At 44.6% G+C, this 20,411-nt stretch overlaps 2 protein-coding genes across 2 annotated transcripts in view; one reads left to right on the top strand and one right to left on the bottom strand.

Moving 5' to 3' along the window:
• The window catches only part of ZMYM2 (zinc finger MYM-type containing 2), an 89,657-nt gene extending 89,191 nt beyond the window's left edge, over positions 1-466 (bottom strand). Inside the window, exon 1 of the mRNA XM_081327381.1 lies at positions 396-466. The gene's annotated coding sequence lies outside the window, so the exon portion shown is untranslated. The remainder of the gene's footprint in view (positions 1-395) is intronic.
• CRYL1 (crystallin lambda 1) overlaps positions 1-20,411 on the top strand; it is a 262,310-nt gene that overhangs the window by 232,815 nt on the left and 9,084 nt on the right. The window lies entirely within an intron of this gene.

Below are 20,411 nucleotides of genomic sequence, written 5' to 3'. Positions count from 1 at the left end.
CGCCCCCCCACTGCACACGCACGCACCCAGATACCCCACGGCAGCCCTCTCCGCATGTCTGCCCGAGCGCCTGTCTCGCGTCGTAACCGGGCTGCCGCCCTCCCGATTCTTACCCGCCGCTGACCCCTTTCTTGCCTTCCTAATCTACTGGCGGGAAGGGGGAACGGACAGCAGCAGCCACCAGAACAACACGCAGCGGGGTATTTAGCCCGGGTTATTCCCGAGACGCGGCTGGTCTGCTTCTGTCCCCACCCTGAAAGGGTAGCTGGGCTTCAAGCCAGTTCGTCTAACCCGGCTCTACTGTTTCTACCTCGGTCTGTTCCTCTGATCCCCTCGCCGAGCTAGGCAAAAGTCGCTTCCCCCACCCCCTCCGCCCGCCTGCGGGTAAAACGCACCCTCCGCGGCTCCGCCAACGCTTCCTCAACTCTATCACGGTCCAGTCCCGGGCTAAACGCTGCTGCTGGCGAAGGGGAGGAGGAGGGACAAAACCTAACCATCCGAGCCCGGGGAAAGGCCGCCTAGTGTTCCCGCCCATTGGCTTTCCCAGAGGGAGGGCTTTGGTGTCAGGCAAAACCATTGGAGAAACTGCCCGTCTATCGGCGATGTCCGTCGCCGGTTGCGCGAAGATTCTGTCAATTAGCTTCGCGCACACGCCTTCCGTCCCTCCTCCTTTGGTTCCACCAGGTTAAAGAAAACCCGAATTGCATTGCCCACCACCAACAGCTGCAGCACCTCTGCTTCTTTCAACTGGAAGGTTTGCAAGCCCGGTGGTCAGCGTCGCTGCTGTGTACTTATAATGCAGAAGTTTCTGCTACCTCTCTTCCCCCTCCCCAAGAAAAGGGCGATGGCTTCCCTAGGTCCCCGAGTCATTTATCAGCCAGGAAGGTGTTTAGCCCATTAGTTTGCCACAAGGCAATCTCTTGCCACAAGGACAAGGGGTAAAAAAGTAGGGCTGAACACCAAGCTCTGAAATGAGGCGGTAAGGACGGATACAGCAATAAAGCCAAAGGGGTTTTAGACGCTCTCCCCCCCCCTTGGACTGTGGACCTGGAACCCTTTCTAAGAGGGGGCAGAATAATAGAAACCAAGTCCCAAACCTAAGAAGGGGGCAGCCTATGAGTCTTCTCCGAGGACAAGGGTCTCTGTCTTCAGGAGGACTCTTTCGTGTTCCCAACTATTCCGAATCAAGAAAAGGCATCTCAGAAGCAGCCCAGCACGGCTCCTGGTGGTGATGGTGGTAATGGTTGGTAATAGTGGTGTCCTCCATTTTGTCGGAAGCTGCTGCAGCTCCTGGGACCCCTTCAAGCCAATATGGAGCTTTGTGAGGCGCTTGTTCTCACTGCCTTTCGCCTCAGGATCAGGGCAAAGCGCAGAGGGCGCCTTTCCCAGTGCCCTAGGAGTGTTGAATAGGACTGGGCATTGCCAGGGCGGCAAAAGAGAGAAAGCCAAGCTCTCCACCCTTCCTCAGCCAAAATGGAGGATGCGCACTTCCCTTGCGTGGTTAATTCCCCCTTTCTTAGCCCTGGGATTGACGCCCGCTCCTCAACAACTGGGGCGTCCTCAGTCTTTGGTGTGGTTGGTCAAACCCACGTTCTCCCATTTACTTATACCTACCCTGATAAAACGGGAGGAAAGGCGGGAAAAAGCACCACCGCTTTGCCTTTCTCGCTCCACCTTGCAGCAATTCCGTACACAAAGTATTTATTCCCTGGAGAAAGGCGTGAGGAAAGAAGCTGGGTTAAAGCTATTGGACCCTGCTCCGCCTTGCCTGTACAGGCTTTCGCTCTGCAAGCTCCCTCGGTTACTTATGTGGCAATAGAGGGAGCAGTTTGAATAGTTTTTAATTCGCTCTTTTGCTCTACACCGTGAATGGTCGCTAATTTTCATGCGCCGCAAGCGCGACCGTTCTTCACGCAGAGCGGCCGCTCCACCATACTGCACTTTTCAACCACGCCAAGAAGAGCCAAAAAGTCTAGCCACATCGAATTAGCAAATTTGGAAAATTGGTAAAAGAACGTCTAGAACTCAGATTGTTCACTCAGGTGAAAACTAGAATTTTCACTTGGTAACAATTGGATTAGACAAAACGTATTTCTAAGTTATTTGAAAGATCTTAGTCCAACTTAAAATAGATAGTACAAGTAGTCCTCAACAGTTTATTTATTTTATTTATTTTAATTCCATTTATATCCCGCCCTTCTCCGAAGACTCAGGGCGGCTTACAAGCTTAGCAGTTTGTTTAGTGATCGTTCAAAGTTACAACAAAAATGTGTCTTATGACCATTTTTCACATAGGACCATTGTGGCATTCCCATGGTCGTGATCAAAATTCTGGTGCTTGGCAACTGACTCACATTTATGACACTTGCATTGTCTTGGGGTCGTATGAACACTTTTTGTGACCTGTTAATAGGAAAGCCAGATTCACTTATCAATCGTGTTACTAAATTAACAACTGCAATGATTCACTTAACAACTGTAGCAAAAAACGTAGCAAAATGGGGCAAAACTCACTTAACAACTGAGCCCAAAATTTATGTTGCTGAGAAATTTGAGAAATTTGTTGTAGCTCGAGGACTATCTGTACTAAAAAGAGTGTAGTTTATTTCATGATATATTTTGACTTTTAAAATAATAAAGTAATTAATTTAAACACAAAATACTAGGACCATTTTGGACTTATTGTTTGGTTTTTTAAAATCTAAATATTTGACATGCTTATTCATTAGCTATGGTTTGGTTAAGTAAGTGCTGGTACTGACACAACAGCTGAGACACTAAAGCGTAAGCTAACAGTGTCCTATTAAATCAAAACTACATTTTAGTTTACTGTATTCTGTTAACTTAATCTACGATCTGGCAATTCACTTGTTCTCTCTGTATAAAAACACTGAAATAACTTCAAAATACTAACATTTTGTTTCAGAATTAATCTGATTTCATTTTGGACATTTAATGTAGTCTTTTATTTGGTGAAATGCCAATTATTCAGAGTTGTGGGAATTTTCAGAGCAGCAATGATTTCTATTGTTACCCTTTGCCTATAAGTGGGTACTTTTTAAAAAAATATTTCTTCCAATAATGGGATAAAAATTACATCAAAAGAGTAGATGTATTCAAAATGGAAATTAAAAGAAACACTTTCCATACTTAGGTAATATGTAGTTTACATTTTTGTAGCTTACAATGTTATATGAACCCAATTATTTGTTTTTAAGCCATAGTGAAGGATCTAAACCAGCTGTATCCAACCCATGGCGCACAGATTACATATGGCCTTGGATAGCTAGTAATGTGGTCCCCACAAGATAATAAAAAATATAATTAACTTTGCTATTTTTATACATTAATTATATTATATTTTATATCAGCCCAATACAATTCCTCTTTACTCGATATGGCCCCAGGCAAGCCAAAAGGTTGGATGACCACGATCTAAACCAGGAACTTGTATGAGTTCAAACAATAACAGTTTACTTAGTTATTATGGGTAAGGAAATCTTACAACTACTAGACTTGGCTTGTAAATTCCAATGTCATTCTGAAAAGAAATTTTGCATAAAAACAAACTAATCCATGAAAGATTATACAATAATAAATATCTTACTCTTTAAATTGCCTTAAGATAATTTATGCATGTATGATATTGAAAAAAAACCTCAACCCGGACAAGACTGAATGGCTGTACATACCGGCATGCCAGGATATTCAGAGTATTCCATCCCTTAATATTGGGGGTGAGTTATTGCCCCCCGTAGATAGGGCCCGCAACCTGAGTGTCCTCCTAGATTCACAGCTCTCCTTAGACGATCACATAGGAGCTGTGACCAGGGGGGCTTTCACTCGGGTTCGCCTGGTGCGCCAGCTACGACCCTATCTGGACCTGGATGCCTTGCGTACAGTCACCCATGCACTTGTGACCTCTCGTCTTGACTACTGCAACGCTCTTTACATGGGGCTGCCCTTGAGAACCACTCGGAAGCTTCAGCTGGTACAGAGTGCAGCTGCACGAACACTTTTGGGGGCTTCCCGATACTCCCATATTACACCTCTCCTCCGTGAGCTGCACTGGCTTCCAGTTGCCTTCCGAGTGAAATTCAAGGTGCTAGTGATGACATACAAAGCCCTACATGGCATGGGTCCGGATTACCTACGGGAGCACCTACTGTCAGCGTCAACACCCCTCCGTCCTGTGCGCTCCCACAGAGAGGGCCTACTCACGGTGCCACCGGTCAGAGAATGCCGGCTGGTGGCCCCCAGGGGGAGAGCATTCTCGGTGGGTGCGCCAACCTTTTGGAACTGCTTGCCAACCGAAATCCGGATGGCCCCTGACCTTCCCACCTTCCGGCGTGACTTAAAGACCTACCTATTCCAGCAAGCCGGCCTGGCCTGATAGATTTTGGGGTTTCATTTGTTTTACTATTGCTTTACTGTATACTTACCTTGCCCTGTACACCGCCCCGAGTCCTTCGGGAGAAGGGCGGTATATAAAACAAATAAATAAATAAATAAATAAATAAATAAATTTTGGCCTAGCATGTTGCATAACCTCCATGTATGGCTAGTTTATGGTTCATCGTATTTTCTTCAAACCAACAAAACTGTAATTTAAATAAAATGCTTAAAGCAACTAGGGCAAATTATGCATTGTGTAAATGTAGCTTTCTTGTTTTCTCTGTAACTAACTTCTAACTTGTTTCTCTGGAAATTAAATCTCAAAAGTACTGGCATACATAAACGGGTTAGCCTTAAAAGAGATAATTTTAATTAATATGTTCCTTAAAAACAGTTATTGGTCTGGTTTATATTGCTAAACAAAACTGTCATGAGTTATTTTGATTTGCCAAATTATGTAAATTATGTTATATGCTGTTACAGATTTTAAATTGTGGTTTGTAACTTTGTGTGCTGAGCAAATTCAGTAAATTGTTGGATTAGCATATTAAGTGAACCAGGCCATTCATTCTTATCTATGTTTCTCATAATACAGGATATGTTAAATAAGAGGATGTTATAAATTGCTAATATATTTGGATTATTAAAAATGCACAGGTATATTACAGCATCATAAAAATTATGCATAAATTAAAGTGATGCTTTAAATCTTAGGTGGACACTAGATAGCTCAAACATTATATACTGTGATTTAGATTACACAGTAGCAAAAACATTAAATAGGTTTAGTGACAACATTTGTGGCAGAAGAATTTGAATTTTTCCTTTGATTTTGTCATGAAGCCTAAAGAACTAAAGTGCATAAACATAACCGTCTATAGTTTTTTCCTCTAATGGAAGCAATTATTTATTTATGTGTGATTTACCTTGACTAACAAGATGGTAGTTTAAAATATTATGGCCATTGCAGGGTATTAAATTTATTCTAGTTTCTCGCAAAGGTGCAAGTATTGGTAAATGTTGACTTAGTGAATCCAGAGCAATTGTAAAAGAAGCACAGGATCTCAGTTCATATACAACAAACCAATATAGAGCACCTTAATAATTCTATTGTTCAATGACCTATTTAAGCAATTGATCTTTTAATGAGAAATTAAATAATATAGAACTACCAGAAACTAAACAATATAGAACTTCACTGTGATTACTTTTTAGTGTTTAGGACACGTGTACTTTTTCCAGAATTATTTTTGAGTACAATTCTAAATAGCACACAAAACTAGAATTCTTTTAATTTTTTTTTATTTTTTTTATTTTAATTCCATTTATATCCCACCCTTCTCCGAAGACTCAGGGCGGCTTACAAGCTTAGCAGTGTCTTGTTGCCTGGTATACTTTGTTCAAACAACACTATAAAATAAATCAAAAGATATAATTTGATTTATTATGTTTCATCAAGTTGGTATTCACACTTAGTCACCATTTATATTGACTTTATTGAGGATGATCTGTTGGATTTTATAAAGGGATTTTAACTGTTAATCTGTATTAATTTATTATGGGCACTGTTTAATTACTTTTTAATACTTTTTATTTTTGTATCTTGTTTTTATGTATTGCCCTGTTCACCGCCCTGAGTCCTTCGGGAGAAGGGCGGTATACAAATTAAATTAATAATGATAATAATAATAATAAACTTAGCCTTTCAGGTCTTCAAATGGTGTACTCATTTCTGCTATAATCAAGTCCATCAACTTAATACTGTCATCCTTTTCTTTCTTGCATTATAGACACTTCAAGGGAGCCGGAACTTGTATCCAAAGTTTCAGCCTGATAATTTATCGTTCTCCACCTACTTTTAGAAATAATATATTCAATTTAAAGTCTATATACTCCATCTGATGATGTCCATATAACATTTTGGTTATTGAAAACAGTGAAGAAATAATTGGAGTGCCAGAAATTGATAAATTGTTCCTCTGCTTCATTTCAATTTCTTCAACCATACATTCCAACTACATTTTCCTGAATATTTCCAACTTTGGAATTCCAGCTCTAGTCACAAGGACATATCTTGTTTGTATGTTCTGTCAATTTCAAATTGAACTTGATTATAAACTCATCAACTAAAGGGATAGCCATGAAGTATATTTGATGGCATTTTAGCCAAGCACTGTTCTTGCTATATCTTTCCCGACTATGAAAGCAACACCTTTCCATATATCCCTTCAGTATGGTGATCATCCAAGTTATGTTCTAACCACTGATGCAGAAGAAGAGGAGGTTGATGAACACAGAGAAAGAGAGAGAGAAACCTATCATACATGAACTAGCAATATAAATTGACATTTCAGCTAGATTAGTAGAACCCAATAAAATATAAATGTTAAAAAATCTTTGTTCAAATATTAATGTTTAGGCCATATGACCATTGAAGTGCAGCATCATTTATATTAAAAAAACTCAGATACTGGACCTGTATATGCCCCAGCTTACAGCTAGTCATGATGTGATCTACACTTAGACGTGGGATCCCATATGCCCCATTTATACCATATACCCCATCTATACCAAGAGTCCCGGCAGATGACATACAAGGTGTGTATCCTATTCAGGACTGGGGTATAAAGCTAGTTCACTTCCTCATGATGCACCATGGATAGAGCAACAGCATGAACTAAACAAACTAGCAACTATTGGCAGCCAGTCTACTGTGTAGACTTTCCTGGCTCTGTCTATCAAACTTTTTAACCATTCATCTTCCTTGTAGATGATTTTTCATTTCCTGAGTAATAAACAGTGTGATCTGACTGAAAGTATCCAATCCCTGAGGAGACCAGCAGAGTAAGTTACTCTTCCTTCTTAGTTGATTTTTAGAGTAAATAATGGAAAGAGATATTTATATACATCTCAGGTCTACCCCAAATTTTATCTTTTTTCAGGGCAAGATGAAAATCCTTTGTAATCACAATCACTTCTGCTTTATTCTTTCCTCTTTTGTGTGTGTGTGTGTGTGTGTGTGTGTGTGTGTGTGTAGTTCGATAGAATGAAACTCAAACGTCGAGGGTGAGCATGCGGACCTGGCTTGCATCACGGAGACTTGGTTGGGCCCAGAGGGCGGTATTCCTCTGGTTGACCTTTGCCCACCAGGTTTCCGGGTGCTACACCGGCCTCAGGGTAGGGGTGGGGGAGTGGCGGTTGTTATGAGGGAGACCTTGTGTCCGCGGGAGACCACCGTTCCCCAGATAGTCGGGTGTGAGTCTCTCTTCTTGAGATGTGGCCCTGGTGCGCAGTTGGGCTTGCTGCTGGTGTACCTTTCGCCTAGTCACGCAGCAGCAGCCCTGCCTGAGCTTCTCGATATCCTCTCTGGGTTGGTGATTGAATTCCCCAAACTTATAGTTCTGGGTGACTTCAATCTACCATCCCTGGGAGGATCATCTGAGTTAGCTCGGGAGTTCATGGCTTCCATGACGGCCATGGACCTGACGCAAGTAATTTCTGGACCGACTCATGTGGGAGGCCACACCCTTGACCTGATTTTCTTATCTGGACGGTGGTTAGATGACCTTGGTGGGGGCTCCCCAACTGCTATGCCCCTGTCATGGACTGATCATCACCTCCTGCGGCTGGTCTTCCGTTTTGCCACTCCCCACCGTGGGTGTGTGGAACCAACTAGATGGTACCGCCCCAGGCGCTTAATGGACCCTGAGAGGTTCCAGGCGGCGCTGGGATCCCCACCTGCCTCCTCTGCTCACAGCTCGGCAGATGCCTTAGTGGAAGCCTGGGAAAGGGCAGCCACGGAGGCTCTTGACCGAGTTGTACCCTTGCGGCCCCTGACCCAGTGCAGATCCCATCGAGCTCCATGGTTTTCCGCGGAGCTTCGGGAGATGAAGCGTCGGAGACGGGGCCTAGAGAGCTGTTGGAGGTCCAGCCGATCCGAATCCGACAGATTGCGACTAAGAACCTACATTAGGTCTTATCTCGCTGCGATAAGGGCGGCGAGGTCTAATCACTTTGCTACCCTTATCGCGTCCGCAGATAATCGCCCGGCTGCCCTGTTTAGGGTGACTCGCTCCCTCCTTAATGAGGAGGTGAGGGAGGAACCCTTGCAGGGTCGTGCCGAGGAGTTTAACCAACGTCTGTCGGACAAAATCGCTCGGATTCGGACCGGTCTGGACTCTGACTGGGCAGAGTCTGACGATCAGGACATGGGTGGTCTTGTTGATATTACCTGGGAGGAATTTGATTCTGTGACTCCGGAGGAAGTGGACAGGATTATGGGGAGGCTGAGCTCCACCACATGTTTATTGGACCCGTGCCCTTCCTGGCTGGTTTATGCGGCCCGGGAGGGGACACGAGGCTGGTTCCAGGCGGTTATATCTGCCTCTTTGAGTGAGGGTAGTTTCCCCGCCGCCTTGAAAGAGGCGGTGGTGAGACCTCTCCTCAAGAAGCCTCCCTTGGACCCAGCTGTGTTGAATAACTTTCGTCCGGTCTCCAACCTTCGCTTCCTTGCAAAGGTTGCTGAGAGTGTGGTGGCGCATCAGCTCCCTCTGGTCCTGGATGAAGCGGATTATCTAGACCCGTACCAATCGGGTTTCAGGCCCGGGTACAGCACGGAGACGGCATTGGTCGCTCTGGTGAATGATCTCTGGAGGGCTCGGGACGGGACATTCCTCTGTCCTAGTCCTATTAGACCTCTCAGCGGCGTTCGATACCATCGACCATGGTATCCTGCTGCGGCGTCTCAGGGGATTGGGAGTGGGAGGCACGGTTTTGCAGTGGTTCTCCTCCTATCTCCTGGGACGTTCGCAGTCGGTGTTGGCAGGGGGGCAGAGGTCGACCTCGAGGTCTTGTTTGTGGAGTTCCTCAGGGGTCGGTCCTCTCGCCTCTCCTGTTCAACATCTATATGAAACCGCTGGGTGAGATCATTCGTGGTTTTGGAGTTGGGTATCATCAGTACGCTGATGATACTCAGCTTTTTATTTTGACCCCAAACCACCCCAGTGATGCCCTCGACGTGATGTCCTGTTGCCTGGAGGCGGTTCGGGTCTGGATGGGGAGGAACAGACTTCAACTCAACCCCGACAAGACTGAGTGGCTGTACATACCGGCATCCCGGGATATTCAGAACATTCCATCTCTTTCTATGGGGGGTGAACTATTACCCCCCGTAGATAGGGCTCGCAACTTGGGAGTCCTCCTAGATTCACGGCTCACTCTGGAAGACCATATAGTAGCTGTGACTAGGGGGGCCTTCGCCCAGGTCCGCCTGGTGCGCCAGTTGCAGCCCTATCTAGACCGGGATGCCTTATGTACGGTCACTCATGCGCTCGTGACCTCTCGTCTGGACTACTGCAACGCTCTCTACATGGGGCTGCCCTTGAGGACCACTCGGAGGCTCCAACTGGTACAGAGTGCAGCCGCGAGAGTTGTGTTGGGAGTCTCCCGATACTCCCATGTTACACCTCTGCTCCGTGAGCTGCATTGGTTGCCAGTTGTCTTCCGGGTGAGATTCAAGGTACTGGTAATGGTGTTTAAGGCCCTACATGGCATGGGTCCGGAGTACCTTAGGGAGCACCTGCTGCCGGCATCAACTTCCCTCCGCCCTGTGCGCTCCCACAGAGAGGGCCTCCTCAGGGTGCCACCGATCAGAGAATGTCGATTGGTGGCCCCCAGGGGGAGGTCCTTCTCTGTGGGCGCCCTGGAGCTATGGAATCGGTTGCCGGTTGAGCTCCGGATGGCGCCCGATCTTCGCTCTTTCCGTCGCGATCTGAAGACATTCTTATTTGAACAAGCCGGCCTGGCCTGATGGGGGATGGTTTGGGTTTTTTATTCTCATTTTATTATATGTATTTATTGTTTTTAGCTGGGCACATGTTTAATTCTTTTTTAACTTTTGTATTTTTGTATTTATATATCTGCCCTGTTCACCGCCCTGAGTCCTTCGGGAGAAGGGCGGTATATAAATAAAATTAAATAAATAATAAATAAATAAATAAACCTTAAAGAATAGCAAAGCTGGCTTCCGGATGGCAAGGTGACGCCGGAGGCAGCCATTTCTTGGCTGTCAGCCTCGCAGCTCCGTAGAGCCGCCGAAAACAGCGTCGATCAGCTGTTCGGCGGCTTGGAAGCCCCCACCTCGGGAGAAGAGGAGGGGGTGAGCGTCCAGGTAGGGGTAGAGCTCTCAGGGGCCGCCAGAACTTAGAGTTTTGGTGGTGGAAGGATTGAGCCCCCCCGAAGCCTGGGCATGCTCCGGACTGCAAGGCGTCTCTGCTCCGGGTTTTTTGGAGCAGAACAGGGTGTTCGCAACCATCCCTGCTAGCAAGGAAGAGCTTATGAGAAAGAGGACGCAGGCAGAGCGATGCAGGAGATTTTGGTGAAGATGATGTTTTGATCTTTAACTCAATGGACTTTGCTGAATCTGCATGTGAAAGTGAGTAGTTAACAATAGAGGGTGAAAATGGCGACTATATCTTCTAAAGTTCCTGCCCTGAGGCAGCAGTCTTCGGCGAAAACTTTATTGTCCTCTGCATCTGAATCTGTATCAGCTTTTACAGTAAAAGATTTGCAGAGTTTGCTCCAAGAAACTATGGAAAAGCAAATGCAACAATCTGTTGAGATAATGGAGAAAAAGTTGGAGGAGAAGTTTACAGAGAAATTAGCAGAAATGAGAGCAGACATCACATCTGCAACGTTAAATCTGGCTAAAAGCATTGAGATTTTGGATGAAAAAGTGGAAGATCTTGTTCAAAATGATACTAGAATGGAAGCCAAAATGACAGAAACTGAAAATATGATAGCGGAAATGGATTATGATTTGATTTCGACACAGTATTTTCAGATGGAGCTTGCTTTGAGAATCAGAGGCCTAAAAGAAAATCCTAAGGAAAATTTGACGAAAATGGTTTCTGAGGTTTTGGAAGGGGTGTTGGAGCGACCAGCAGATGAAATAATGGAAGATATAGATAAAATCTTCCGTGTTAATTCGTGGATTGCAAGACAAAGGAAATTACCCAGAGATGTGGTGGTTTATTTCACAAAGAGAAAGATTAGAAATGAAGTTATCCAGGCCTCCTATAATATTGATTTTGTAATGGATGAGCAAAAAGTTTTGATTTTAAAAGAGATTCCTGCAAGAATTTTAAGAAAAAGGAAGGAATTTGCCTTTTTGACACAAGAATTGAGACAACGTGATATTAAGTTTAGATGGCAAATACCAGAGGGGATGGTGGTGACTCATGAAGGTACGAGGCATTGTCTTACCACGGTGGTTCAGGCACGTGACTTTTACAGTAATGTTTTAAAAGCAGTCCCCATATCGTCTTTGGTGTCTACAAAGAAAAAAGGTGACAGAGAGCCTCAATGTTCCAGAGAGAATCCACAAGATGTTGAAGGGTTAACGCAGACAGATGTGAAAGTTACAGGAGTGGGTCAAATTTCATCACCACGGGAGAAGGCCAGAAATTGGAAGAGGTGTGCTGTTTCTGGAAGAAGGAAGCAAACCTGAGGATTTAGTTGCATAATTGCAAGAGATAATAATGTAATAAGGATGCTAGAAGGATTAAGTATGTGGGGATTCATTTTTCACCCTTATAAAATAATTATATAATATTTTGTGTTGCTTTAGTTTGAAGATGATTATGAAAATTTAATTGGGAAGATTTGTAGTAGTGTTTATTGATATTCTGTAGGTTATGCTTTGTTATTTGGATGGAAAGTTTTAAGCCTGGAAGGTAGTGTATGGTATTTTAAGTTGTATAATATATTAGGAGAAGGAAAGGTTGTATTAATTTGGTTTTAGTATGTTAAAGTCTAGTTGGATAGAAGAATAGTTTTATAAAACTGATATAAATTGTTTTATGTGTGATTGAAATTAATTTGTAATACTTTTATGGGCAATATTGGAGTAGGTAATAGAATATAAGAATATAAGAATGATGTGATTATATAAAAAAAAAATAAGTTTGGAAGTAATCTATGGTATTTTAATTTGTATAATATATTAGGATAATATGAATTTAAGGTATTATTTTGTATTTGAATAATTGATATGATATATATATGTATGTTTGGAATTTACCTATATGAGTTAAAGTTTGATAGTTTGAATAGCTTAGGATTGTTTGCGTAAGTTAGATCACGATTGTTTGTATTTTTATACCTTGTGTTTTGGTATTAGATTGGAAAGTATTATTTTGTATTTGTATAATTATTGATATGATATATATATATATGTTTGGAGTTTTCTTATATGAGTTAAAGTTCGGAGGTTTTTTTTTCTTTTTTGGTTTGCTAAAGATAAAATGTATTGTAAAACTTTTTAATAAAAAAAAAGAATAGCAAAGCTGAGTTTCAATCATTTGTAATATGGCGGCGTCGGTCGGGAGCTGAGTTTGTGAGCTCCGCGATGGGTCCGTTTGAGCAGCTGAGCAGCTGACGAAGCCTGGCATGGGGCTTTCCTGGACGAGAGTGTGGTTGCCAGGCGCCATTTTGCAGTGCGAAAGTTCTTCTTGCCTCCCTGAGCTGGCCTTGGTCGTGGGAGTGTTGTGAGTGGCGGCTGAGGACTGTTTGCTGCTCGCCGTGTGCCGCACGCTTCAGCTGGCATGCTGCAGCGGGGAGATTTCTTTCTTCCTCCCTCCCCAGACCGAGATGGCGGGTTTTGAGGTCTTGGATCATTTGCGGGATGCTGTTTTTGCGCCATGGAGACCTCTTCCCCTCCTCTCGGAGTCCTAGGACGGTGTGGCAATATGGCGGCTGGAAATTAAATCTGCCGCCTTGGAAGTAGCTGATCGGCGCTGGTGGGAGTTTTCTGAGAAGCGGCTGTGGATTCTCCTGCTGCTTCATTGCGCATCTCAGCTGGCGGTGCTTTAGTTGGTGTATGCTGCAGCAAGGAGATTTTTCTCTCCCTCCCTCCTCCGATTGAGATGGTTGAGCTTTGTGAGGTCTTGACCATCTGTGGTGCTGTCTGCACTGTGGAGGCCTCCCCCCCCCCTTGGAGTTGCAGGATAGTGTGGAGATATGGCGGCTAACAACCATCTTCGCTGCCTCGGAACAGCTGATCGGCGCCATTTGTATGGCGCAGTGACTTCTTTCTCTTTGAGATTAATATCTGTGCTGAGAAGCCCCCATCTCTCTGGTCTACGGAGAGTCAGCTGCAATTGTAAGAACATTGATGGCCAAGGACTTGACAGACCCGGGATCTGACTGCGGTGAGAGGGCAGGACAATTAACCATTAATCCACCCCCTGATGTGAGAGATCAGTTGAGGTGGATCTATCCCGGTTAATCTGTGACCAGGTTTAGCCCGGACTTAAGTACCATTTGTTGTGAGAGAACTGTTATGGTTCTTATATCTGTAACTGGCTCGGGTGAGAGTCGAGGCAGCTTGGCTTGGCTTGGCTTAATGGATTTGTTTTGCCATCCTGATTTGTTAACATCAATAATTTTTTCCCCCAACATCTTCTGCTTTGCTCATCTAGCTGCTGTAAACGACTCAATGCGAACATCTTTGGCATATGGTTCGCTTACATTATTCCACTGCAGATTTATATGCCCTCAGGAGAGTTCCTGCCTCCTGGGCGCGACCTACCACCTTGTGTTCCATCTCCCTTGAGGACGGGCCCAATTGTTGGGACCCTGAGAGGTGGTTGGGCATAGATAGGGGCTGTTGGCTGAATCTGATCAAAAAGCCCCTACTATGTTTTTTAGCTGGTTGTTTTAGGGGGTTAGGGAGGGGGGCGAATGATAGAGGTGGGAGGGATAAGGGTATTTTATCAACTGGCTGTCCGTCCAGGCCGGAGACGGTTCCCGGCGAGACGGGGTTGGGGTTGGGGACCTCAGGTTCTTCTGGCTATGGGGTGGGGTTTCCTATCCCCACGACGATTGGGAATGGTAGCAGGAAGTTGTACGGAGGGCCATACCAACATTGGGGATCACACCCCCACTGTTTTCAAGCGGTAGCGTGCTCCGACCCTCCGGTTGCTACCCGTTTATCCGGGGGTGAGGGAGATCGGGTCCCTGAGCTTAGACTGATGTATTTCAATGCCAGATCCGTGGTGAACAAAGCTCCCCTCGTCCGAGATTTGATCGAGGAGGAACGCGCGGATCTAGCATGCATTACGGAAACCTGGTTGGGCCCAGAGGGAGGTGTCCCTCTGACTGATCTTTGCCCTCCAGGTTTCTGTGTGCTACACCGGCCGCGGGCTCAGGGTAGGGGCAGGGGTGTGGCGGTGGTTATACGGGAGACCTTATACCCGCAGGAGACCACTGTCGTACAGATTGGTGGGAGTGAGTCGCTCCTCCTGAGGTGTGGCTCTGGGGTTCAGTTGGGCTTGTTGCTGATATACCTGGCGCCCAGCTGTGTTGCAACGGCCCTGCCTGGGCTTCTCGACACCCTTTCAGGGCTGGTGGTTGAATTCCCCAGACTTATGGTTCTGGGTGATTTCAACCTTGCATCCCTGGGTGGGTCATCAGAGTTAGCTCGGGAGTTCATGGCCTCCATGACGGCCATGGACCTGACCCAGATAATTCAGAGTCCGACCCATGGAGGGGGTCATACTCTCGACCTGGTTTTCCTATCTAGGCAGTGGTTTGATGATCTGGGAGGGGGCTCGCCAAATATTGTCCCCCTGTCATGGTCCGATCATCACCTCTTACGGCTGGTCTTCCAATACGCTACCCCTCGCTGCTGGGCTGCGGAGCCAACCAGGTGGTTCCGCCCCAGGTGCCTGATGGATCCAGAACGGTTCCAGATGGCGCTTGGGTCTATACGTATCTCCCTCACTCACAGCCCAGCCGATGCCTTGATGGAGGCTTGGGAGAGGGCTGCCACTGAGGCACTTGACCGTGTTGTACCCTTGCGACCCCTGACCCAGTGCAGATCCCATCGAGCTCCATGGTTTTCTGTGGAGCTACGGGAGATGAAGCGTCGGAGATGGAGTCTGGAGAGCTGTTGGAGATCCAGCCGATCTGAATCTGACCGATTGCAACTAAGATCTTTTATTAGATCTTATCTCGCGGCGATGAGGACGGCGAGGACTAATCACTTCGCGGCCCTCATCGCGCCCGCAGATAATCGCCCGGCCGCCCTGTTTAGGGTAACTCGTTCCCTCCTTAATCAGGAGGTGAGGGAGGAGCCCTTACAGGGGCGGGCCGAGGAGTTCAGCCAGCATCTGGTGGACAAAATTGCTCAGATTCGGACCGGGCAAAGTCTGACGGGGAGGAATTGAGCGGTCTTGAGAGTAGTATTATCTGGATTGAGTTTGATCCTGTGACTCCCGAGGAGGTGGACAGGATTATGGGGAGGCTGAGCTCTACCACCTGTTTATTGGACCCGTGCCCCTCCTGGCTGGTTTATTCAGCTCGGGAGGAGACACGAGGCTGGTTTCAGGCAGTAATATCTGCCTCTTTGAGTGAGGGTGTCTTCCCTGCCGCCTTGAAGGAGGCGGTGGTGAGACCCCTTCTCAAGAAGCCTGCCCTGGACCCAGCCATTTTGAATAACTATCGTCCGGTCTCCAAACACTGCTTTTTGGCGAAGGTTGTTGAGAGTGTGGTAGTGCATCAGCTTCCTCTGTTCCTGGAGGAAACTGATTATCTGGACCTGTACCAATCGGATTTCAGGCCCGGGTACAGCACGGAGACGGCATTGGTCGCGCTGATGAATGATCTCTGGCGGGCTCGGGACAGGGGTTCCTCCTCTGTCCTAGTCCTTTTAGATCTCTCAGCGGCTTTTGATACCATCGACCATGGTATCCTGCTGCGACGTCTCGGGGTTGGGAGTGGGGGGCACTGTTTTACGGTGGTTCTCCTACCTCCTGGGCCGTTCGCAGTCGGTGTTGATGGGAGGGCAGAGGTCCACCCCGAGGCCTCTCGTTTGTGGAGTTCCTCAGGGATCGGTCCTCTCTCCCCTCCTGTTCAACATTTATATGAAGCCGCTGGGTGAGATCATTCGTGGTTTTGGGGTGGGGTATCATCAGTACGCTGATGATACCCAACTTTTTCTTTCCACCCCGAACCAACTCAGTGATGCCCTCAACGTGATGTCCCATTGCCTGGAGGTGGTTCGGGTCTGGATGGGGAGAAACAGGCTCCGACTCAATCCTGCCAAGACTGAGTGGCTGTGCATACCGGCATCTCGGGAGAACCAGTTTTGTCCATCGTTAACTATGGGGGGTGAGGTGTTACCCCCCGTTGATAGGGCTCGCAACTTGGGCGTCCTCCTAGATTCCCGGCTCAGTTTAGAAGACCACATAGGAGCCGTGACCAGGGGGGCTTTTGCCCAGGTTCGCCTGGTGCGCCAGTTGCGACCCTATCTGGACCGAGATGCCCTACGCACAGTCACTCATGCGCTCGTGACCTCCCGTTTAGACTACTGCAACGCTCTCTACATGGGGCTGCCCTTGAGGACCACTCGAAGGCTTCAACTGGTGCAGAATGCGGCCGCGCGAGTTGTGATGGGGGCTTCCCGATACTCCCATGTAACACCTCTACTCCGCGAGCTGCATTGGCTTCCGGTTGCCCTTCGGGTGAGATTCAAAGTGCTGGTGATGACCTATAAAGCCCTTAATGGCTTGGGTCCGGGTTATCTGAGGGAACACCTGCTGCCGGCATCAAGCTCCCTTCGTCCCGTGCGCTCCCACAGGGAGGGCCTTCTCAGGATACCGCCGGTTAAGGAATGCCGGCGGGTTATTCCCAGGGGAAGAGCGTTCTCTGTGGGCGCGCCTGCCCTTTGGAATTTATTTATTTATTTATTTTATTGCATTTATATACCGCCCTTTCCCTGAGGACTCAGGGCGGTTTACAGGGAGTTAAAAATCAATGATTTACCTGCGGAACTCCGGACCGCCCCCGATCTGCGTTCATTTCGCCAGGACCTGAAAACCTGGCTTTTCGATCTATCTGGCCTGGACTGAAGGCGTTTTTGCTTTTTAAACATTGTTTTAATTGTTGGGCTTAATTAATTTAATTTATTTTAATTTATATTATCTTTTATATTGTATTTTATGCTGCCCTGTAAACCGCCCTGAGTCCTTCGGGAATAGGGCGGTATAGAAATTTAAATAAATAAATAAATAAAATAAATAAATAAATATTGTTAAATCTTAAAATTTAACAATTAGTTATCTGTGAGGGAGATTGGCATTTATTAAATATGATAAAATATTCTATAACGTATGGTATATCTGATACTATATCTTATAGTAGTATCTTACAGTACTGTTTCTACTATATCTTATAGTAGTGTTTCTTAAAGTGTGATCCAAAGACCCCTGGGATTATACCATCTTAGGGGTCCCTGAAATCAAATTTATTTACCAGGCTATATCAAATAATAATATATTAAAATATTAAAATCTCATCAATCAATAAATCATGAGAAACAATAACAGGAATGAATGCAGAAATTGTCCACTCTCAAAGTGTACACATACACAACACACATTTAAACATGCTATATACAACATATGTATAAATCTACACCCTTACATATAAATAACATATAAATTTTAATCATTGTTGATCTTGAATACATAATGGAAAGAGGAAGCTTTAGAGTTCACAAGGTTAATACTGTATGGAATGAAACTATGACTGAGTCTGGATGTTTTGCTTCAGATACCACGAAGCCTCCCAGAAGATAACAAGGAAAACAGGTCATGAAGAGGATGTGTAGTGTCCCAGACAAACTTGCAGACATATTTTGCTAAGTGTCTTCATTGGAGGTCATCTAGTCCAACTCCCTGCTCAAGCAGGAAACCCTATACCATTTCAGACAAATGAAATATGAAATGAAATATGATGAAATATGAAAGCTATTGATACATGGGCAGTCCCAGTGATATTATCAACTGGAATTTGGCTGAATTGGAACACCTAGACCGGAAAACACGTAAACTTTTGAACATGCACCATGCTCTACATCCATGAAGTGACATCAACAGGTTGTACCTGCCAAGAATAGGGGGCAGAGGGCTATTGCAAATCCACCAAACTGTAGAAGAAGAAAAATGAAGTTTGAGTGACTGTGAATCAAAGTACAGAAAAATTGCTGCAGGCTGTGAAAACAGCATTATCAAAATAACAGAAGCAAAGGCAGAATATAAGGAAATCGGCTGGATGACAGATTAAATAGATGAAAAACCAAAGCTTTGCATGGACAACATTTGAAAAACATTGAAGGAAAATGTGATAACTTGACATGGGAATGGCTTAAGATGGGAACCATCAAGAAAGAAACAGAAGGCAAGAACAAGCACTACAAACTAATGCCACAAAAGTGAAGATGCAAAAATCTACTGACAATCCAAATTGCCGACTCTGCACCGACAAAGTTGAAACTGTTTCACATTTAATATGTGAGTGCAGCAAAATCGTGCAAACTGATTACAAAGCTAGACATGACCGAGTGCTAAACTAATCCACAGGGCATGGTGTAAAAAATACGACTTGCCTGTGTCCGAAAAGTCATGGGAACATAGGGTGGAAAAAGTTGTCGAGAATGAGAGGGTGAAGATCTTGTGGGACTTCCAAATACAGACAAATCGCCATTTGGAACACAACATGCTAGATATCGCAGTTGTAGAGAACCGAAGCATACAGCTGATTGATATTGCTGTACCAGGAGGTGCCAGAGTCGAAGAAAAAGAACTGGGAAAAATTATGAAATACCGCAACCTGGCCATCGAAACTGCACGATTATGGATGAAACATGTAACAGTGATACCCATTGTCATCGGGGCACTGGGAACTATGTCCAAAAACTTTGCAAAATACATCAGGAAATTGCAGCTTCCTGCAATAACTCCAGCAAAGCTAAAAAAAAACCTGCGCTACTCAGAACATCTTACATTTTAAAGAGATACCTGGTTGATACCCGTGTCAACCATTAGTGCCAGTCAATTTGAGTGTTCAGTTGACTGAGTTTCATGTTTAATGAATAAAAGTTATATAATAATAATAATAATAACACAGTTGGAAGGGACCTTGGAGGTCATCTAGTCCAACTCTTTGCTAAGGCAGGAAAGCCTATACCATTTCAGACAAATAAAATATGAAATGAAATATGAAAGCCTGAATGTATATATCTGTTAGATTTAGATGCTACAGGTATATTTATGTAATATTTGTCATAACCTGGGTATAGTAAGTTTTAATTTCTAAATATAAATTTTCTAATTTTTCAACTGAAATCCAGAACAATGAGAGAAAAACATTCAGAAATAATGAGCAAAATGTAGTTCAGGCAATGTTTCAAATTTTGAAAGAGAAAAATTAAAAGAAATTTTTTAATGGGCAGATAGGCAGAAACAAGTAGAAGCAATAAACTATTTTACACAAAAGCAAGACTAGATAAATTATTATGCCCATATCCCAGCTCATGGAATTATTATTTACTGATGTAAAGATAGGAAGTAAAAATTAAAAAAACAGCATTTGGCAAATAAAAAAGGAGATAGAAATTCTATGGAAGTACCAGGTTTAGGTTGTTACTGAGACCATGTTTAAATTAATTGATTAGGAAATTAATAGAAAACAGGAATATTTGTTTGTCAAATTTATATTTATAATCTATTTTTCCTCAATTGACTGGAAAGCATACAATAAAACCAGGAATTGAAATATTTTACAAACATATTAAAACAAGAATGGAGTAAGAAGAAGAACAAGAATAAAACAGACCATGAGAAGACAGATGTTACTACTGGTACATTATGACCAGCTTGCTGAAAACTGGTTCAGAAGATCCGCAAGCTTGCTAAAAAAAAAATCACACATTTTGAAGCTTTTCTGGAAGGCCATAAGGAATGTGGCTAATCTTACCTAAGGAGGGATGATGTTCCAGAAGATAGGTGCTACCATAGAAAAAGCTCACTTTCTAGGTCCCATCGGATGGGACTCTTTCACAGACAGGACCTGTAGCATTCCTTGCCTGCTGGAATGAATAGATATAATAGCAAAGAGGCCGTTATAGGGCTTTAAAGGTCAAAATCAGCACCTTGAATTGGAATCTGAAGCAA

This window comes from Vipera berus (genome assembly GCF_964194415.1).
Source record: "Vipera berus genome assembly, chromosome: 4".
Lineage (NCBI taxonomy): Eukaryota > Metazoa > Chordata > Lepidosauria > Squamata > Viperidae > Vipera > Vipera berus.
Note: the sequence above shows the minus strand (reverse complement) of the source record. Positions and strands in the feature narration are given on the sequence as shown.